Source organism: Corvus cornix, chromosome 2 (genome assembly GCF_000738735.6).
Source record: "Corvus cornix cornix isolate S_Up_H32 chromosome 2, ASM73873v5, whole genome shotgun sequence".
Taxonomy (NCBI): Eukaryota; Metazoa; Chordata; class Aves; order Passeriformes; family Corvidae; genus Corvus; species Corvus cornix.
Window position 1 is genome coordinate 1,486,345 of NC_046333.1, and position 23,379 is coordinate 1,509,723.

A 23,379-nucleotide genomic window follows, 5' to 3' on the forward strand; every position below is an offset into this window, starting at 1 on the left:
TTGGGGGTTTTGGGAGATAAAAGCCTGAATTCTGAGGGAAAATGTTCTGTAGGTTTGGATTTTTTCCCACCTTTTTTTTTAATCTCTTTGGATTGAGATCAATCTGGGAACTGAATACTGAATTTCTGCCATTTTTCTTCCCTTTTCCTTCATTTTTTAATTTATTTGTTGAAGTCGAAAGGTGCTCCAGTCAGAACCGATCATTTTACTTTTATATCCTGTAAAATTCCAGGCTTACAAGGATCCTGTCAAGTCAAATTTGACTCCAAATTAAATTTTAGGCTGGGAATCAACAGATGTGGATTCTAATCCCAGTGACCTGATGGGTGACCTCTTTGGACCTCGGAATGCCTCTGGATAAAATAGGGATACAAAGCTCCTTTCTCCACGACCTTTATCTCCCAGGATGATCCCACAATTCCAGACACAACAGAACAGATTTTCCTCCTTAAAGAATGGGGAAAAAATGGGAAAAAAGGGTTATTTAGTAGGCAGAGAAACAGGTTTTGGAGTCACTTTAAGAATTCCAGGCTCAAAGTTGTCCCTTTTGCAGCTCTGCTGACGCCAAGTGCTCCTGGATGGGATCCAACGTGTACATTCCGCTTTCTGCGCTGAAACGCGGCCAGTTGGAAAACTCATCCCAAAGAAAACCAATCCAGGAGCTCCACCTGATCTGACAAGTCCTCTCACGTCCTTCTCAGTGCTCGGCCCAGCTCTGACCTCACACGATTTTGGAATTGGAGAGGCTGTGGGAAGGAGGGAGCTTCCCGAACGTTGCAAAATCCAACCTATTTTTCCGAATCATCCCACGCCCTGACTTGCTCTGGATTCCAGAAGGGACACATAGGGAATGTCTTGTTTCGTTTGGGGAATTCAGCTGCATCCCTGTGGATCTGCATCCTCCTGGAAGGTGCAGGTTGGAGGGATTTTAAAGACCTGTGGATGTGGCGCTCAGGGATGTGGCTCAGTGGTGGATTTGGGCAGTTGGACTCCATGGATTTCAAGGACTTTTCCAACCTAAAGGATTCTGGGATGTGATGAGTCCATGATGCTGCCGCCTCCGGAGAAATTCCGTTTTTTTAGGGCTCTGCCAAAGCAAAACCTTCTCCTATTCCCATCCCATAAATGCCACTTTTTTCCTGCTCTGTTCCCCCCCATCCCACCTGGTGCCCACCTGAAAATTAAGGAAATTTGGCACAAAATGGGGTTTTCCTCCCATTGGAATTTGGCTTTCCAAGACCCCCTGGGCTGGCCAGGAATGGGGGGTGCTGGCTCTGCTGGAAGGATGGGAAAGGAACAAGGGAGAAAAGGGTCTGGGCCCTTCTCAAGTCATGGCGACTCAGGTGATTTTGGAATCATGGAATGATGGAAGGGTTTGGGTTGGAAGGGACCTTTAAGGATCACTGAGTTCCATTCCATGGGCAGGGACACCTCCCACCATCCCAGGCTGCTCCAAGCCCCAGAATCCAACCTGGCCTTGGGCACTGCCAGGGATCCGGGGCAGCCACAGCTGCTCTGGGAATTCCATCCCAGTCCCTCACCGCCCTCTCAGGGAAGAATTCCTTCCCTATATCCCATCTAACCAGTGGGAATCCATTCCCTGGCTCCTGTCCCTCCAGGCCTTGTCCCCAGTCCCTCTGCAGCTCTCCTGGAGCCCCTTTAGGCCCTGCAAGGGGCTCTGAGCTCTCTCTGGAGTTTTCCCTTCTCCAGGTGAACATTCCCAGCTCCTTTCTAACACAGCTCATGATGTTTAACCCCCTGCAATTCTTCAATCCAAACCCACTCCTATGGATTTCCTATCCAAAGGGTAAATCCACATCAGATCCGTGCTCCTGCTGAGCTGTGCTACATCCCAAATTTCGGAACCCCCTGGCAGACGCGGCTCGGAGCCAAGGCAAGGCTTGGCTGGGGGTTATTTTACAAGCCCTTCCTTGTGGGGCTCTTTTCCTGCCCCTTTTCCTGGGAATCACGGGGGGACAGCCGTAAATTTGTGCCACATCATCGCTCCCATTCTGGGCCAAATCCAATATTCCCTCGGCGAGGCTTCCTGAGGAGGAAATTCATGCCTTAAACACCTTGCAGGCTGCGCTTTTGGCAAGTCATCACATTTTTGTGTGCCCTGCTCTATTTTAAAGCCCCTCTCTAATGACATTCCTGAGCAGGGGCTGCTTTGCTGCCTCCGGAGGGGGAGAAGGAAAAATGGGATGTGGAATATTTCCTGCGAGGCAGGGGGACGAGCTGGTGGATTCTGGCTCCCCACACTGTCCCTGTTTGGCTCGGGACAGAGAGAAATTCCATCTCTTAAATCGGGAATTATGAGGCAAACAAGGAAATGATCAGCCGTGAGCAGGGGTGTTGAAACGTGGATTAAAGCACTTGGAAAAGTGGGAAAGCTGTCTTCAAACTTCCCATTCCACCCTGAACTGCCAGATTTTTCATTGGAATGCTGTCCCCACCCACCCAGCTTTGCTCATAGGTACCACAGGCGAATCCCTCTGGCCTTGAAGTCTTCAGGATTACCTGGGAGAGCTTTCCATGACTGATTTTGCTTTATTTTATTTCATTTTAATTATTTTATTTTATTTTATTGATGTTTTATTGATATTTTATTTTATTTTTTATTATTATTTTATTTTATTTTATATATATTTTAATTTAATTTAATTTAATTTAACTTTATTTTATTTATGGGTTTTATTTTTTTTAATTAACTTTTAATTTTTTATTTTTTTATTTTATATATTTTTATTTTATTTTGTTTTATTTTATTTTATTTTATTTTTTATTTTTATTTTATTTTATTTTATATATATTTTAATTTAATTTAATTTAATTTAATTTTTATTTTATTTTATTTTATGTTTTATTTATTTTATTTTTTATTTTATTATTTTATTTTGGTTTGTTTTATTTTATTTTTATTTTATTTTATTTTAGTCTATTTTACTTTATTTTATTTTATTTTTTTCATTTATTTATTTATTTATTTTGTTTTATTTTGTTTTGTTTATTTTATTTAATTTATTTTATATATTTTATTTTATTTTAAAAATTTATTTTAATTTGATTTAGTTCTTTATTATTTTATTCTTCCAGCTCAGATGACTGAGGAGAGCTGCCCAAATCCATGTGTGGATATCAGAAAGGAACGATCCTTGTGAAAATCCTGAGGCTCTTCCCTGACTGCTGCTTTGATAAGGGATAAATAATGATTTTAATTTGGGTTTTACCTCTGTTCAACTCTCACACCAATAAAAATGAAATAAAGACAAGTTCTAACTCCTGAATATCCATTATCCCCATAAAATGCATTTATCCGAGATTCCAGGGAGAAAAATCTCCTTTAACAACCTCAGTTTTCCTGCATTTCTGAAAGCAGAGGAATCTTCCATGTCCTGAAGGTTTGAGGAGCTGTGGAGCCACTTTTAATTGACTCTTTCCATCCAATTAATATTGGCCAAAATCTCTTACAGCAAGAACCTGATGGGTTTTGGGAGTGTAAATTCCAGGAAATTTGATTAAACTGGTTCCATTGGTAATTTAAAATAAACCCTGTGGATTTTGGACCAAAAAAACCCCCAAATGTGCTGATATGCCAATACAATCAATAATATGGTGAAGCTGTGCTATGAATTGGGTTGGTGAGTTGGGATTAGGAACTTCTGGGATCATCCAACTCCCCTTTTCCTGCTGAATTCCCTCTGGAAAATCATTAAATGACAGGGAAAATGTGAAATCTCCCAAGTTTGGGTGAATCTTCACCTCCAGCCCATCCTCTTCTCTTCCTGGGGCAGCCAACCAGGACACAACCAAGGATTATTTCTCCTGCAGAATGGACAAGGGTGGGAATTTCAGGGAAGATCCCGGTGGGTCCCTTTGTTGTGCAGCCGATGAAGGTCCTGCAATGGGACCTTTTAAATTAATGAATTAATTAATTGAGCTCCTCGAGAATAAAAGGGTGAGGTTTTTGTGCTGCCTGCGGGGATCCCATGAGTGTCAGCGGAGCTGAAAGATGAGACTGAAACCCTTTAGGGACTCCTAAGGTCTAAGCTTAGCTCTGTCCCACCAAGGCTTAGCTAAACCGGAGCTCATCTTTCCCCTGGAGATGCCGCGCATGGGCAGGGACTAAAGCTGAGCTTTAAGCTGTGAACTCATTAATCCACTGGGCTTAATTAGAGCTCCTCTCGCATGGCCAAGGAAAATAAATTTCTTGGAATTCTTCATCAACTTTTACCTCCCCGTATTTTGTTTCTGCTATCAAAATGATTTCTGCTATAATCAATGTCCTGTCTACGTTTCGAATTCCATCTTTTCCTGGTGCTTTGTCATCCGTTCGACCGGGAAAACCGGGCTGAAATTTTGTAATTGTCCAGGGAAAATTCCACTCTGGAAACGACCCATTCCCATTCCAGGTGAATCCTTCAGGATTTGATTTTGCAGCTGGGGAATGTTCGGGATGAAAGCATTTCCCGAGATGATTTTCCTTTGATATGTGATCACCGAAACGAGGGAATCTGGAATAAAAAGCTGCTGATTGGAAGTGCAGGGAGTTCACCGCTGCTGCCTGGGGAATATCTGCAGGATCCTTTATTTTTCGGGAGCCTGAACAAGGGCAGAAATCATGGAAAAAAGAAATTATTTCGGTTTCCTGTGGGCTAAAAGTGGGGAAAGATTCCTGGGTCTAACTTCCCATCCTCCCACTTGGAAGCTCACAGGGATCTGACCAGGAATATTTGAACATCAGGAGCTCCTGGAGGCCAGGGGGGTCGGGAACTTAAATTGCTTAAAAAATTGGGCCAAAAATTGTCCTGTGCCAACGCTTTACAAAATCCCGTGGTTTCCAGGAGACAGTTATTAATTATGGATAAAAAAGATGGGCACTTATTAGGACGGAATCAGCTAAGCCGGGAACAGGAATACCTCGAAACTGCAGCTTAAAAGCACCAAGAAAGAGGAAAGAAATCCACCTGAAATTCCAGCATCCTCACTTTGGGAGGGGTTGCATTGGTCAGTCTCTTCACTTCCATGAAATACATGGAAAAGGTCTCTGCAAGGCGGCTGGGCAGGAGCAGAAGGTGACAAAAGCCACCTCTGTACCTTTTGTCACCTCAAGCCGTGCCCACGCTATGGAACCACCTCCCTTCCAATCCTCCTTCACGTTTCCCTGCTTGGGGGTAAATCTTTAGGGCCGCCTGAAATGTTTTCTCTTCCCTTTGAAGACGTTTTCCCGGTTGCTTTTCTTCCACTCCGTGGATTTCTTGCCTTTCTGTCCCTCCAGGATGGAATAAATGAACGAGCAGCATGTGAAGCCCTGCTCTGCTTTAGTTACACCTAAATACTACTAAGCCTATTAAGTTTATTCCTGGAACTGTCCTGGGCTCCCACCCACAATAATTTTCCGTTCAGGAGATTTCATTCCCTTTGTTCTGACTTAATTTCCCTGCAGCCAGCGGCTCCAGAAGCCACTCATTAGCTGGCTGCTAATTAGCTGGCACTAACAGCCTCTTGTTAGTCGGGAGGCTTGGGGGATGTTTGCTGGGAATCACATGGTGGGACAGGCTTTAATGCCAGCCATCCTGGGGAATTCTGCCTTTTCCTTGGATCCTCCTCGGGGTGTCCAAGCTGGATCCATTGGGGGTGTTTTCAGAACAGCTGGAGAAGAAGGAGAAGTTCTTCGGTGACGTTTTTTCCCTGGACATTGTTCCTCCTCTGACACATCTGGAATGATGGGGAGGAAGGAGGAGCAGTTTCCTCCCTCTCTGCTGGGTCAGGAGGTCAGTGACGTCCCCCTCATCCCATTCCCTGCCACCACATATCCCTCAAGGAGATCCCTAATTTGGGGCTCACCATGGAGCTCCTCAGTTCTCCTCCGACACATTCACCGTGGTGATGGGCTGGGGATGGATGTCCCAGCTCTGGGGAGGATTATCCACCTCTGGCTCACGGTTTTCCCAATCACCTCCCCTCTCTGGGCTGGGGAGGGGCATCCAGAATTCCATTCCAACCCGTGGTGTATCCGGAAGATGGATTTTGGGTATCCAGCCTCCAGGAAGCAGAGGTTAGGACACAACCAGGAGGCTGGAAAGAGCTACAGACATCCCAGCTCCTGTCCTGCTTTCCAGCAGATCAGGTGGTGTTTTTCCTGGCAAATGGAGAGGTCTGGTGATCCAGGGAACCCAGTAACCATCCCCACACCCTCCCCAAACCCCAAAGATGCAACTTTTGGCACTTGCCGGGCACCAGGTGCCTCTTTTCCATCTGGGCAAAACAGGAAATGAGTCAGGCATGGAAACACAGACTCACATGAGGAATTGCCCTCAGAGGGCTGGGGAAGAGACCGCCCTGGAGGTGTTTGTTATTCCTGGGCAAGGAGGAGACATCTGGACACCATTCCTTGAGGTGCTGTGGGGGCTGTGGGCTGGCAGGGAAGGGATAGGACAGGTGGGAAAAGCTGGAATCTTCTGACACCTGATTTACTCCAACTCTTCCGGCTTGTGGGGATTCCTCCAATTCCCTTTTCCAACAGCCGGTGCTGGAGGCGCTTTGCACTTCCTACGGGCCTGAAAGAGGTGCCAGAGGTGCAGCTTATGGAGTCCTGGAATGGTTTGAGTTGGAAGAGACCCTAAAGATCATTCAGTTCCACCCCTGCCATGGGCAGGGACACCTTCCACTATCCCAGGTTGCTCCAATCCCCGTCCAACCTGGATTTTCATGGAACTTCCCAATCCCAGTGCTGGCACCATCCCTGAGAGGTGCCAGGATCCTTCTGGGAGACTCCAATCTCTCCGAGGAGGAACAGCAGAGCAGTTTTGAAGGTCAACTCTTCACACAGAGGGAGGCAGCACCTCCGGGCTCTGGCTGGCACCATCCCAGGTGCTCCTGGCACCACGGACTGCTTCTCCCCCTCTGTTTCCGACCCTTGGCTGGGGGCAGAGGGAGGAATCCCCTCTGCTCCACCATCACCTTGGGCCTGCCGTGAATCCCAATTCCCATTCCTACAGCCTTGGGCTGAGGGACCTCACCCTCAGGAGAAGGAGGGAAGCAGCACATGCTTCACTCTGCTCGTTGCAGGTGGGTTGGACCAGATGGCCTTTAAAGGTTCCTTCCGATCCAAAATATTCCAGGATTCCGTGTGTCAGAGACTGAAACATTATAATTTATGACTTAAACCTTTTCTTGAAGGACTTTTAAAACTGTATTACAAAAGCTGCAGAGAAGATTACCACACCCTGAATGGGGCCTGACTGAGGCCTGACACCGCTCGGTGATGAAGATAAGATAAAGTAACAACTCAGGGCTGGGGACATTCACAAAGCACAGGCTTAACTCCTCCAAGGTGGAGACCACATCCCCAGGCCTATCAGCTGCCAGGCTCGAACAGACCCTGGAACCAAAGGGCGGGGGGAGGAGAGGCTCTGGGTATCTTGGAAAGCCTCTGGTCAGAGGGGCAGTGACTGCCCACCCTCCACTGTGCAGAGGAGCCCAGCTGAGGGATCCTCACCAGGAGAGGGAAGCTTATCCACAGCAGGAGGGGTGACATGGCCCATCAAAGGGGCCCCCCTCAAAGGGGTCCCCAGACCCTGCACCAGAGCACCAGAGGTGATGCAGCAGACCCTCAGAGTTGCAAGGGACAGTGTCAAGCCAGCCCCTGCAAGAGGAGGCATGTCGGCGTTCCCACCTGGCCCGAAGTGTGTATTAATCCATGGAATTCTGCACCCTTCGGCGTGTGGTGTGGTGTGGCGGTGCGGCCACGGCGGCGACGGGGGACCCTCAGCACCAGCAGAGCAGATGGAGGGGAGCAACGGGACATCGTTGGGACCCTGGGATGGGTGATTTGCTTCCACCTAACCCCTGTCACCTCTCCCTGTTCCCCCACCCCCCATGCACACTTCTTTTTCTATTTCTTTCTCTCTTTCTTTTCCCTTCCCTTTGCCTCTCTACTATTAAATAAAATACATCAATTTTTTGGCAACAACGTCTAGCCTCGTTTGGTTTTAATCTCGTTTCTGGGAATATTTTGAACCTTCTAAGTTCTTTCCAGTTTAGGCACAGAGACTTAGCTTGCTTTGCTTTTCTGGGTTTAAACCAGATCGTAACACCGTGTTTGGTGCCTTATCAGGATCCCGATCCGGGTGTTTTAGGGTTGCAGCGGTGACGTGGAGACCTGGCCGTGTGTGGTTTTGAACGTGTCCTTTCCCTCCCACCTTCACACCCCTCTTCTCCCAGGGTGGGGGAAGCATTTTCCCGTGTTCCTGCAGGATCCCAATCCAAGTGGGAGGCTGCTCGTTGTGCCTGTTTATCACTTCCCTGGCGGCCGCTCCCAAGGAGGGAGGAAAAGGCAAAGTGTGTCCGTGTTTCCTGAGATACAGCTCTTATCAAATCCCTGGCACCTCCATCGGGAAGGAGGGGAAGCAGAGCTGCAGAAAAGCCCCAGGAGCAGATCCCGTGCTGGGGAATTCACTGCAGGAATAATGGGGATGACGTTCCAATGGCCATCATGGAATCTGCTGGTTGGAATGACATCTACGCTGCTGCTGATTTTTCCTGGAATCAGGAATATCAGTCTTCAGAGTCTTCTAATGCCATCAAAATCCCTGAGGAATTCAAGTTATTCCTTACATACCTGGATAGAGGGGAGGAACACCTGCAGTTAAATCCTAGAATATAGAATGTATTATTAAGATCCCAAATCCTCACCAAGGGATGTTTTGGATACTGAAGTAACATCCAAGGGATTTACTGAGGAAAAAGACATCCCCTGTATTCTAGGGACAACTTGAGCTGTAAAATTTTGGGAGTTGGGAGAATATTTGGAGAATTATCGTTGTGCTTTGTCTATCCAAAGCCTTCCAGGGCATCTGGATTTGGGAATGATATTGGCAATTTATGGAAATAAATTGTGTGAACAGAACCCTACAGCCATCCTGACATCCCTGGAATTATGGAAAGGCAGGACAGGCTGCTGGTTTAAATAAATCCCTGATAAATTCAGATCCCATAAAAGGAGTGAGTTTAACATCGGGAACGTTCGAAAGGCTTGAGGTGAGCACAAGGTGGAACTGAGAACTTGTGGGGTTTTGTTTGGGGTTTTTTTCCTATCCTCCAGATAACAGCTTCACACATGAATATTCCTTCCGAATGCTGGAAATTTCCCGAGGCAGGAGGATTACATCTCTGGGTGGGTGAGGAGCATAAGGGAGTATCTTGGATAATCCCAGAATCGTGGAAAATTATGGACGAGGGCTTGGGATCTGTTCTGCCACTTAAGTCTCCAGAGTGAGCCTGACTCTGGTGGGAAGTGTCCCTGTCCAGGGCAGGGGTTGGAACTGGATTATCCTTAAGGTCCATCCATCCTGCCCAGGCCATTCCATGATTCTGTGATCAGGAGCAGAGACCCCGCACACCATTTCCCTAAGGCTTCAAAAATCCCCCTCCCGAAAATCCCTTCTCAGCACTGCTGGGAGCTTTTCCTTATTTTTGATCCTAAAAATTATATTTGGGGGTGTGATATCTGGGGGGTGTGGGATGGGCCTCAAGGATCCCCGGCTGTGTTTATAGGGACAGATGTTCAGCAGGTGCGAACTGGCCCCGTTATCTCGCGGGGATCCCCCGGTGCTTTGGAACTTTGTCACTGACTTTTCCTGGAATCAGGATTTCAAACCCAGACCAGGGAGCTCCTGCCCCTCTCTGCACACTGGAAGAGATTTAATTATCCAATAAATCCTTATTAACGGCTTTACTGATTGGATGTGAGAGCATGTGGAGGTGGGATGGAAATACCATTTATCCACGGTTCCTAAAACTCAGTTTTTCACATTTATCCCAGAATGCTTTTCCATGTTTAACCCCAAACAAGGCAGATTTCCCTTCAAATATTGGCTGGGATTCAGCAGCCGCTTCTGTTTGGAAGGAATTGCTTTAAATCCTGGGAACAGCTGGTGTTGCACGGTCCATATGTCCCAGATTCCCAATTCAGGTCCTCTGTTGGATTCTCCCAGGGAATGGCTTTAAACAGAAGGAGAGCAGGTTAGATGGGAGATTGGGAAGGAATTCCTGGCTGGGAGGGTGGGCAGGGGCTGGGATGGAATTCCCAGAGCAGCTGGGGCTGCCCCTGGATCCCTGGCAGTGCCCAAGGCCAGGTTGGATTCTGGGGCTTGGAGCAGCCTGGGATGGTGGGAGGTGTCCCTGCCCATGGAATGGAACTCAGTGATCCTTAAAGGTCCCTTCCAACCCAAACCCTTCCATCATTCCATAATTCCAAAATCACCTGAGTCGCCATGACTTGAGAAGGGCCCAGACCCTTTTCTCCCTTGTTCCTTTCCCACCCCTCCAGCAGAGCCAGCACCCCCCATTCCTGGCCAGCCCAGGGGGTCTTGGAAAGCCGAATTCCAATGGGAGGAAAACCCCATTTTGTGCCAAATTTCCTTCATTTCAGGTAGACACCGGGTGCGTATTTCTGTGCTTGAGGGAGCAGAAATTCATGGATTTGTGGCCATTCCAGCTTAAAGGGACAGAGCCTGGCAGTGGTCAGGCTTAGGTGGGATGTGCTGGATCTGAGGTAGATGTGCTTAGATGTGATTGAATCATTCCCTGGACATGGCAAATCCATGATTTCGGTTGTTACCTGCATAAGGAAATGGAATTTATCCCAAATCTAATTGGCTTCCAAAATAAACCACTGATTCCTGGAAGAACAGCAAATACAGGGAGAGAAGCAAAACTCAAGACATTCCTTAGTGGGAATGAAGAAGCTTTCTTATCCCTAAATTTTTAGGATGCCTGCGTTGGGTGTGCTCATCTTTGCCAACTCGAGAGGACAGATCATGGCCACATTTCCGTGGCTTTTCCAAGCTGGATTTAAGTCATATTTTGTTAGACTCTTGTGACAAGTTTTGACCTTTCCAAGAATGTCTTGGATGTCAGCGTATGGCTCAGAATTTCCAGGTGGCAGCAGGAAAAGAACCCAAATCCTGTTTTTACACAATCGTCTCCTACCAGAGAATGGTAAAAAAAATCAGGAATGGACTTTGGAGATTGTTCGTTCTGACCATATTTATTCAAGATACTGGAGGCGGAACCCGTCCTCAAAATTACTGGACAATGATGGAAAATTTTAGCGGAATTTCATTCCAGATTGCAGCAAATGAAAGGAAAAGCTCTGACCTCAATGGACTCAAATCACAGGAGTGCTTCTACTGAGGAGTCATGTTTGGCTCTGCCGGGAATTCCAATATTTTCCGTGTGTTCCACCTTAGAGGATCCTGATGGAGCTGAAGATCCAGACTTTGGGGCAAGGGAAGATGTTGGGCTCCTTGATTTGAGTGATTAAAGACCCTGGAGTAGATCAGTGTCAGCAGCTTCCTGCGTCACCTCCTTTGGAAAGGCCTTCCCACGTGGATTCCCACTGAATGAATAGGAAATCATAATCCGAGCAAAGACAGGAGGCAGCCTCGAGCTTTCTTTGGAAAACCATTTGTGTCAACAACCTTTGGATACTTTTCCCGAGGCGTGGACAAGCGCCAGGACAAAAGTGGGCTCAGCGAACGCGTGTAGGCCAGGGAAATGAATTTCCTTAGGTAAGGAGATATCCAAGCTCCCAGGATTATCTCCGAGGCATTTCCTCCCATTGTTTAGCGCTTTGTTTTTAGCATCACGCATTCTCCTGTCCCTCCTACCCGGCGGTTTTCTGGGATCCATCCAAAGCATCGTGGAAGTGGCACCTAGGAGGAATCATGTCACAGTATCCATTGCCTGTCACCAGCTCTCTCCTTCAAACACTTCGCAGGCAGCCTTGGCTGGGGCTTCCGGGTCAGGGGATTTTTTTGTTGCTTTTCCAGGAATTTGGTATCTTGTCCCTTTCCTTTTCCGTGCTCACGAGGCCTCGTAGCACTTTGACATTTCTTAGCCATGGGAAGCACATTTTGGAGGAATCGTTTCATCGTTTCTGACCCTTTTCCCTTCCTCTCTGGGGGAATATCTCACACATCTCCTGGATTTTGTTGTTTGGAGTGGCACTAAACTCGAGCCCAGGTTCGCCTCATCGCTGAGCTCGGCTCTGATCCAAACAGGACCCGCTCCTGGTTTGTAAAATGATCTCAGCTGACAGTCAGGGCACATAAAACACTCTTAGGAGAATCCATGAGCTGAAAAATTCCATATTCGACCAGCTTAAAGGTGGATTTTCACGATTTATGGGTCTGTTGAGGGAAAATAATCCTATTAAAAATCTCTAATTGTCTGAACTGGTTTAAAGGTCCATTAAAGAGGGAATTTTTGTCCCTGTTCATTATACAGAGTTTGAGATGAGCCTCTCATGGAATCCTGGAATGGTTTGGGCTGGAAGGGACCTCAAGGTTCATCCATTCCTACCTCCTGCCATGGGCAGGGACACCTTCTCTGATCCCAGTTTGCTCCAAGTCCTGTCCAGCCTGGCCTTAGGCACTGCCAGGGATCCAGGGGCAGCCACAGCTGCTCTGGGCACCCTGTGCCAGGGCCTGCCCACCCTCCCAGGGAATCTGGACCAGCCACCCTCTGGTGCCCCAGCTCACCCCAAATTTTGAGCCCCAGCCTGTCCCCATCCAGGACACTGGGGAAGGGTGACAACACTGGGCTGTGAAAGTTACAAATAGGAAGAGGTTTTCAGGAATTTCCTGCCCAGGAAAACCCCACAATTCACACTCACCCTGGAAATGGGAAAAAAGACAAGCTCTAGGTAAATGCAATTTTTTTCCCCCTTTTTAAGCCCCTTGGAATGCTGGATCTCAATCTTGGGTACTTCAAACCTTCATCTAAACACACAAATTCCAACCATGACTGGGAACAGCCCTTGGTGCAAAAATCATGTCCTAGGTGGGTGTGGGGAGTGGGTGTGACTTAGGGACCAATTGTAGGAGGTAGGTGACAGCATCCGCCTCATTTTGGGGGACAGAAGGTGTTTTCTGGGTCACAAAGCAGCCACAGGAATTTGCCTCCATCAGTGGGAGAGGGGAGCTCTCGGAGTTCTTATTTAATGTAAATAAGGAGTAAGAGAAAACCAGGATCCGCAATCCGGGAAAAGCTGAGTTGGAAGGAACTGGTAAAGATCGAGTCCAACCATTCCCCTGGAATGCCAAGACCACCTCTTGTCCCCAGGTGCCACATCCATACGGCTTTTAAATCCATTTCTACAAGGAAAAGGGGAAAACAGGACCCAGATGAATGTAGGATGCAGGAGCAGCGATAAAATTGGATTTGAAGGCAGCTCCCAAGGGTTAGTTATCCAAAAGGAAGGATGAATCCAGCTGGGACGTGTTGGCCTCTGTGCTGGTATTCACACGTCCATTCGGGACAGGGGAGGTGGAAAAGGGAAGGATCCGCTCTGGACTTCAAGGTATGTCCCAAACCAGGATTAAAATTCAAATGACCTTGGTACAATGAAGTAAAAAAACCAACCAAGTGAAAAAAACGCCCTGAATTCAGGATAAATTTGAATCCTGTCTGGAGCAAAGGGAAGCATTCCACTGCAAACCTCAACAATTTAAGGCTCAAAACCCCCAAAACAAGGGGGTTTCTCACAAACGTGGGGTCACTCTGGGTAGTGAGGGTGTGGAACTCCCTGATCCTGGGTGTTTAAGACACGGAAAGTTTTCCTGAGTTCACAGGGAAGCTAAAAAAAAAACCAAATCAGTGACAGAGAGAACCATTAAAACATCCAGAAATTGTGTCCAGTTTAGGAAATCCCAAAGGCAGGAATTGTTATTGATTGTGAGAGGATTTGATTCCATCCATTCCTTGCCCTCATTTGGGATTTGCAGCTTTAGGAAATGGGATATTGTGGGAGGTGGAGGTTTGGCCTGGCCCATTCCTCTGGTTTTATGTCCTAAATCCCCCAAAATTCCAGGCTTTTGAGAAAGATCTTGCCCCGTCAGTGAATTGAGTCTGGCTCACCTGCAGCTCGTGTTTCGAACCTGACAAGTGCCAAACAGGAATTTTTTAGCTCCAGTGGGAGGAGATGCTCAGGCAGGGGATTTTAGCAACAAAAAGACAAATTTTGGGAAGAATCTGAACCTTCTGCTCCCTCTTTTCCTCTCTCTCGGCACCTTGGCTCCAGTCCAGGGTGTTTGATGGGTAGGTTGGGTGTCAGGTTTATCAGAGCTTTGGTGTCAGGTTTATCAGAGATTTGTGTGTTCTTCCACAAATTTGGAGAAACTCCAGACAAATCCCCACGATGGATTCTTGCCAATTCTTTTCCAGAGGATGATCAAATATTGAGGAATCTCAACACTGGGAGCAGTGCTCTTGAGAAATCCTGTGACCGTTGTCCAGAGAATTTTTTGGCTTTATAAAAGGAAGGCAAACCACTAAAAGAAGGATCACAGCCCCTTTTGCCCAAAATCCTGGATGTTAGGGCGCTAAATCTGGGATTGGACATTCCTTTCTCTCCTGTCTGCTGCAGGGATTGGGAAGGACTGTGCAGACATCATAAACCAGCACAGGAAGATAATTCCGACACTGATTCTCCTTCTCTCTGTGGGCGCTGCATCCATGGTGGGCTCTCCTTCCAAAGACAAAATAAAATGCCCTTCCCGAAGTCCTTACGGCCTGAAGACGGAGGGAAGGTTTAGGTGGGATATTGGGAAGGAATTCTTGGCTGTGAGGGTGCTGAGGCCCTTGATATCCTTGATAGCTATTCAGGGAGATAAAACATTTTAAAAAGGGAAGTGTATCAAGAGAAAAAACTCCTTAAAAACCATTTTCTGAGCACTTCTTCCGGGCCACGTAGAAATAAATCAATAGGTCCTCACTAATCCATGTGGGAGGGGGACCAGGTCCAACAGATCCTGCCTGTTAAGCCTGGTTTAAAGCCCAGATGGAGACCTTGCTTTGGGAGAGGAGGAATTGGGTGCCCTCCTGCTCTTCGTGCTAGGCTGAGCTTTTTGGTGCTGTTAATCCTGGCTGGCCCTGAACCTGACTTACTCAAGGTGTAAAATTAGACCAGGGAGCCAGGAGGGCTGAGAGGAGCTGGGCTCAGCCCCTCTGGGGTTGTTTTCCTCTCTCTCCTCATCTCTTAGGAGTTCTGGGAATGATGCGTTCATGTGTCTTAGCACAGCTAAGCTCGGCTTAGCAGGTAATGAGGGCTGGAATAAATAGCGCCACCAGTGCATGGAAAACTTTTAATAAAGGAATTCTCTGGGATGCACCGAGCTTTCAGCACCTAACAAAAAGGATTTTCCTCACCGTGGGAGCTGATGTTGTGCATCTCCTCCCTCTTCTCGTGGGCACAGCTGCTAAACAGCTGCCCAAGGCTCCCTGGACTTGGCCATACATTTCAAGTCCTAAATCTTCTGAGGAATATTTATCTCATTCCGAAATATTCTGAGGATGAAAGATTATGATGGAATTCCATCAATTTAAGCAATAAATACGACTTGCAGTGATATTCTGTTTAATTTTATCCTGGACAAGGAGGAGAGAGACAAGTTTGCCCAGCAGAAGGAGCTGCAGACTGTCCGAAGGTCATTTCCTGCTCCAGCAGCACTGAACGAGCTGCTCCAGGTGCTGGAGTCTCCCATTCCTGCTCCAGCAGCACTGAACGAGCTGCTCCAGGTGCTGGAGTCTCCCATTCCTGCTCCAGCAGCACTGAACAAGCTGCTCCAGGTGCTGGAGTCTCCCATTCCTGCTCCAGCAGCACTGAACGAGCTGCTCCAGGTGCTGGAGTCTCCCATTCCTGCTCCAGCAGCACTGAACGAGCTGCTCCAGGTGCTGGAGTCTCCCATTCCTGCTCCAGCAGCACTGAATGAGCTACTCCAGGTGCTGGAGTCTCCCATTCCTGCTCCAGCAGCACTGAACGAGCTGCTCCAGGTGCTGGAGTCTCCCATTCCTGCTCCAGCAGCACTGAACGAGCTGCTCCAGGTGCTGGAGTCTCCCATTCCTGCTCCAGCAGCACTGAATGAGCTGCTCCAGGTGCTGGAGTCTCCCGTTCCTGCTCCCTGCCCGGCCCTGGAGCATCTTTGAGATCCACTGGGTTGCTCCTGTCAAAGAGGGATGCTCACTTTTGGGAAAAATGGGTCACTTGTTCTGTGCTCAGATCCCCAGGTCCTGGCAGATGGGGATGGAAAGAGAGAAAGTGGCCTGGAAATAAAAGGGGAAAAGTGGATTAAGAGCAGCAGTTTCCAAGGATGTGAAAAGACTGGGAATTATACAATCCTGGAATGGTTTGGGTTGGAAGGGACCTTTAAACCCATCCAGTTCCACCCCCTGCCATGGGCAGGGACATATTCTGCTATCCCAGGGTGCTCCAAATCCCATCCAACCTGGCGTCTGTGAAGAAAGATGAAGAATTTTGGGATTCCATGCTTAAATTCCCAATTAAAACACCATTTCTGGTGTGTGACCAGATTCTGTTATTCCTTCTTTTCCTCCTGCCGACGTGGAGCCCTATTCCTGCCGGTCATTTATCCTCATCATTTCAAAACATCGTTTTCCCAAATTAAAATAATTAAACAACTCAAACAAAACCAACATTTCCTGTCTCCCTAATACTCTACAGGCACAAATTCCCTTAATTTGTTCCCGCTGGGATCCTATTCCAGCATCCTTTAAATAAATATTTTGCCTGGGCGTGGGGGTGAGTCGCAAATCTGCCTTTACAAGGCCTCAGCTGCTCCAGCTTCAGGTTTATGATGCCGAAGTAAAAACCGAAGCCCCAAATGTGTGGATTGGCCATTCCAACGGCAGAGGAATTAAAATTTCCCAAGGAGCGCCGACTTTAGCTGGGAATTTCAGGAGCCAGAGAGGAATTTCAGGAGCCCTCTGTGGCTCGAACTCGAGTAAATTCAATTATTGGGCACCTGTGACTTTAGGAGATACAAGTTGATTTTCCAGGCTTGGTGTGGAATGGATTTCTGGGATAACTCTCCCAGAAATGTGGTCACCTAAATCTTTGGATGTTCCTGTTGTATCTTCCATAAATTTCGTGTAAGCTTTGCCAAAATCCGAAGGGAAATATCAGGGTTTTTTTTCCGATCACTCCAATCTCGGAATCCGAACGAAAAATCTGAATGGAAAAATCTCAAATCCTGGAATGGTTTGGGTTGGAGATAAAAATAATCGGACCTATTCCATCCTCCCTGATTTCTCTGGAATATTGCTAATGCCAGCTCCAAACTTCAGGATTTGGAGCAGAATCTCTCCGGCCTCAGAGCATTTGTTGGTTTTCCAAGGATTTCACCAGGGGGTGTAGGAATGACAGGGAGGGGGACAGATATGTGGGAATAAAGCAAATTTGGGATGACTTTTGCTCATCTGCACTGGATATTGTTGGAAAAAAAGGCTGATTTAAAGATGATGTCCAGAATATAAAACATGGAATATGTTTTCCTATCTTTTTTTCTTCCTGTTTTATGATTAAAGTTGGTTGTTAAATCAATTTGCATAGTAATTACTTGTATAATTATAGAAAATAAGCCGTTGGTGTCTTATTTCAGACAGACTTTGGCACAGTAATTCAATTCTAAAATAATTAAAAAGAATGAAATAATTAAACAATTCAAGATATATTAAATAAAACATACAAAGAATACTTAAGTAATACATTAAAATAATATTTTTATATAAAATAATAGAAATATTTTAATAAATTAAATAATAATTACATATAATACTGAATATAATAATTAAATAAATATAAATAATATATGATATAAATAACTATAATGATTAAACAATAATTAATAAATAATTATATAATAATAAATATTTTATATAAAAATAATAATTATTACTTATATAAAAACAATATAAATATTTTAATAAATTTAATAATTACATATAATAATAAATATAATAATTAAATAAATATAAATAACATATAATATAAATAAATATAATAATTAAATAATAATAAATTAAACAATAATGATATAATAATATATATAATAATTAAATAAATATAGATAATATGTAATATAAATAAATATAATAATTAAATAATAATAAATTAAATAATAATTATGATTCTTTTAAATAATTCAAATTTGAAATCTGATGGAACGTGAAAATCGAAAGGAATAGTGAAAGTTTCATATCCATGGAATAATGCTCAGCTGGGTGGGGCAGCTGCTGTTCCTAAATACACGGAGAACACCCCGCTTTTAATTTGGGAACTGTTTCCAAACCAAAGCAGAACAGTGGGAATTCTCTCATTGGAGAAGTGGATCCAGAGGGATTTTCGGAGCTCTCTGACTCGGGAAGAAGCGGAGGCAAACCCGGCCTTCAATCCTTGACCTTGGGAAGAATTCGTGCTGGAAAGAAGGAAGGATCCTTATAAAAATTAGGATATGGGCTAGTCCAAGGGAAAGGATATCTCAGCTCCTCTGCCATTCCTAACAAGGCTGGAGAGGGAGGAGAAAGCACGGCAGGAATCAACACACATAATCCATGGGAAATTCCCAACCCACTGCAAAGATAACACAATTCCCACCATGTGGGAAACAATACCCACTCGTTATCCCACGTGTATCCTTCTTTTTCGCCGTGTGCTGAGCCCTCACGCCCTCATCTGTTGTCATCCCAGCAGCGAGGGAAGAAGAGCAGCGGGACAGATTCCTGGATAATTTTGGCAAGTTAACGTTCCTCAGCTTCATGGCAGTGTCCTTCTCCAAACAGGGATGTGGCACCTGGCTCCTGTGGAATCGTTAAAGGGAACAATATTCCGTGTTCCCTGAGGACACCACACGAATCCAGAGGCTCTTCTCCACAGCTTGCACTGTTTTCCAAGGAAAACAAAAGTTCATTTTGCCATGATTTTTCCCAAAATTTTGGCTCAAAGGATAAGATTTATGGGGGATCATTCTTTTAAACGCATTGGTCTCCAAAGCTCTCCCAGTCCAAGGATTTCCAAGCTATGGAGTCAGGATGAATTCCCAGAGGGCAGGATGAGTAAAATTTCTTCTCTGTGCCTGCATTTCCCAATTTTTACTGCAGGGAACAGCGATCCCAGAAGTTCAAAATCTCCAGGGAATACGAGTTCACAACCTGAAACGTTTCCAGAAGACTGGAACAGAGCAGGACTAAATCCATCTCCCATTCCCACTGCTTTTTTTGGAGTCCTGGCATTGCATCCCAGATACTGTAAAAGGAGAACTCTCGAGATCCATTTCCTTGGGGAACTTCTTGGGATCCATTCCCTTGGGGAATGAGTCAAGGAAGGGGGGGGTGTAACTGCCTGAAAACACAGGGAATGCTCAGCTTGGAGAAAGGAGAAGAAAACCACCAGAACATGGGAAAAGCAAATTATTTCCGCCAGAACATTCCCAAGACTATCTCCAGTTCACTTTAAATCCCAATTAAAACTGGAGAATGGGCAGAGAGACGGGAAGAAAGGCAAAAAAATAAATGAGGAATGTTGTGGACATCAGTTTTCCAGCTTTGTACGGACCAGGAGAAGAAAAAAATCCTCCCCCCAACCCCTTTTCCCTATTAATAAAAATGGGATGGAAATTTCGCCTTGTCCCAACTCCTAAACACTTCCCAGCCACATCTGGCTCCGTGAATTCCTTCCAGCCTGTTTATATTCCCAAGGAGAACATTTTTTCCAGCCCTGTCAACAATTCTTGCTCCCCCTGGGGGGAGGGCAGGGCTTGTCCCTCACTTTTGGGTGATTAAAAAATCCTTGGCTTTGAAGTGCCTCCTTTGTTTGTTGGTGCATGGAATGAGGATAAACACGGAGAAAACCTGGAGCAGGACACATGGGAAGAAGTGCTGGATGGAAAAGGGATGAAATCAAGCGAGGGATGGATGCACATCCCAGCTGGAGGGGCCACGGTGGCTCCTGGAAATGCAGAGGGAGCAGCAGGAATGAGCCAGAGCCTTGGATTTGGAGATTTTGGCTCCTCTTTGATATCAGGGTTTATTGGGGAAGAGGAGGCGTTTTGTGGTCTGAATTCCCAAGGGGTGGAGGGAAGAGGGGGAACAAATCCCAAGCAAGCCCCCGAGGCCCAAACCTCAGATGAGTCCTCAGAAATGAGGGAAAATCAGCCCCGTTCCTTCCAGAGGCACAGCCAGGCCCTGCCCAGGCTCCTCCAGCTCTGTGGGGGCAGGAGGCAGCTCCAGGATCTCGTTGCTCCCCTGCTCTGTCCTGCCTTTTGTGCATTTTCCATCCACAGCAAGGCAAGATCCTGTCCAGACATCAACATTAAATTTATTCCTTTCTTATCTTTGATAGTGACTAAAAAAATTCTGATTTCCTGCAATTCTCTCCTTCTTTCTCCCCGAATTACCTGTGCACACCACAATTATTGCTCAGAACAAACCTAAAATCTGTTGCAGGTTATTCAAAAGATTTCTCTGTCCTGCCTTTTGTGCATTTTCCATCCACAGCAAGGCAAGATCCTGTCCAGACATCAACATTAAATTTATTCCTTTCTTATCTTTGATAGTGACTAAAAAAATTCTGATTTCCTGCAATTCTCTCCTTCTTTCTCCCCGAATTACCTGTGCACACCACAATTGTTGCTCAGAACAAACCTAAAATCACGTGCAGGTTATTCTGATTTCTAAATGAACACAACGACCAGCCCAGGGCATTGCGAAGATGATGGGGAGCCTTTATCCAGGTGAAACATCCTGGTTTTCCTACCAATCCTGCATGCAACGAGCTGTGAGTTCTCAGTTTGCAATATCCTCAAATCCCGCTGTGGGACGACGTTGTCCTTTTTTTTTTGTGGGGAAGGAAAGGCACCTGTGGCCCAGCAGGATGTTAATGACGAGTTTCTATTTTCTCCAGAACATCCAGGGAAGGAGAAGTTCATTAATGCCATCTCCATCCTGTTCCCACCTCCAGGTAGCCAAGCAACCCTGGCATCCCTTTCCCTGCTAATTTTAGAGGAGGCAGGAGCACGGATGTTCTCGCTCCGGGAAATGATACCGTGCTGATAACTCCGTGTTTACTTACCTGCCTCCCGCTCCATCCAGCCACCTCCTCTCCCACCCCCCGCGTGTCCCACGGTGATTAATGATTTCCCAGGGCTCTGTTTTTAGCTGCTGTTGGCTCTGGTGATTAAAAAGGAGCAAAGTTTGGCCCGGAGGCTCAAACTGGCCACGTTTGCATCATGCAGAACTTGGTTCTGGGGCTCCTTTGGTTCGTTTTTGCTTCTGAATTTAAAAGGTTTTCCTTCTGCAAGAGTTTGGTTTGTTCCAAATGTCTGGTAGAGAATGAAGGCTTTGCTAAAGCCTGGGAGAGCTGGGAATGTTCACCTGGAGAAGGGAAGGATCCAGAGAGATCTCAGAGCCCCTTGCAGGGCCTGAAGGGGCTCCAGGAGAGCTGGAGAGGGACTGGGGACAAGGCATGGAGGGACAGGACCCAGGGAATGGCTTCAAACTGAAAAAGGGAAGATTTAGATGGGATTTTGGGAAGGAATTCCTGGCTGGGAGGGTGGGCAGGCCCTGGCACAGGGTGCCCAGAGAAGCCGTGGCTGCCCCTGGATCCCTGGAAGTGTCCAAGGCCAGGTTGGACATTGGGGTTTGGAGCCACCTGGAATAGTGGAAGGGGTGGAATGGGATGGGCTTTAATCCCTTTCCAACCCAAACCTTTCCGTGATGATTCTGTGATTCTAAGTCAGTATTCCTTTCAAACCTGCTCCCTTTGGAAACCTCCTTTAGGCTCCAAACAGAGGGGACTCCTTCTCCCTAAGCCCCTGGCTGGACCTGTCATGATCCATAAGTGTTCGAACCGAAATTCCCTCAAAACCCCTTCTATTTTTGCAGCACAAAATCCTCCTCGCTCAGCAGCCACAGGGAAATAAATCGGATTTTTTACTCGGCGCTGAAGATGTTGAGCTTTGACAGCTCTTGAATTTAAGTGGTTTTAGTGTCTCTAAGCCCTTCTCTCCTCCCTCTGATCTTCTGATCCCTCACAACCCTCTGGGAGCAAACGGTCTCAGGCAAATCCTGGAGTTTTTCCAGGTTTCTTTGCTCCCTCTTTGAGCAGCAGCCAGGACAGCTGGATCCTGATTCTCCCCTTGGAGCAGGAGTTGATTCTGCACTTTTAAAGCTGATTCACAGCTTTGGATAAAGAGGGGTTTGTTTATCCCTTCCAGGACGGTGCAGACTCATCCCTTTATCCTGGGATTGATCCTATTTATTCTCGGAGTCTGTGCAAGGGGTGCTCGAACAGATGAGTGTTGAATCCAAGGTGGAATTGGCTCGGGATACAGGGAATGCCACGTACGTGTCTGTCTATTTGTGCGTCAGGTTTTTACACCCTCTTCATTTAGCACAGAGCAAAAATGTCCTTGGAAAAATCCCATTTTTTCCCAGAGTACGTTCCCAGCAGGTGAAATAAAGGAGGAAAATCCTCTTTGACAAGCTGAGCATCTGGAGGAGTTCCCAGCTGTGGGCAAGGAAGGGAAAAAAGGCCTTGGAGATGAGGATGGATCCCTTTAAAGTGTGACTTTCACCCTTAACCACCTCGTCACTGAAAATCCTTGGCTGCAGCCAGATGAGAAATCAGGAGATGGGGAAGGAACCGATGGAATTTGCCTTCCTGAGATTCCACAGAACACATCCCTCTAATTAGCTGAGATAGGAATTAAGGCATCATTTAATGAGGTCAAACGGGCTCGGGTGGATTTTCCGCCTTATCTGGCACGGAATCTTATCCAGGTTGATTTTAGCAAGGCTCAGGAATTAGGGAACATAATGGGATTATCTTGTCTAGACTAAACACGGCAGAGACCAGGGAAGATGCACGGGAGGGGAGGAGGGATTGGGATAAGGAGTGCTCCATATTCCATTATCCAAAGTCACTGCTGGGATTTGGGGCTTTGGGTCAAAAAATCTGCTGGGACAGCTCAGAGCCTGTTCCCACTTCGCAGTCCGGATCCATTGAGGAAAAATGATTCTCATTTAATGCCTTACCCTCTGTTTTTGATTTTGAAGGGGATTGATTCCCTGTTTCCATTCCCATGTTGTCCCAAAGTTTTTTCTCCTGGATTTTCTGGCACCAGAGGGAGTTGAAATGGTGTCTGACTGTAGGATTTTGTTTCTCTCCCTATCTCTCCCCACATTCCCTTGGAGTAACATTCCCTTGGTGTAATTCCTGTGACGTCACAGCTCTGGGATTATCAAACCCCAAATAAACCTTTCCCCATGGATTAGATAAGAAAAAAGTGGGAATTTTAAGGGAACTCCCTGACCCCCAAGCTCCCCTCAAGATTCTTCCACATGATCTGATCCCCAAACCCCGAATGCTCTTGTCTGATCACCAAAATACTTGGATTTTCCATCCTGTTCCTCTTATCACAGCCTCTTCCTCCTATCCAGCTCCTTTCTTTCCATTAGATTTTTCCGTTAGATTGTTCCAGAATTGGTGTAGGACATTGGGCACTCTCCTCGTTCCTT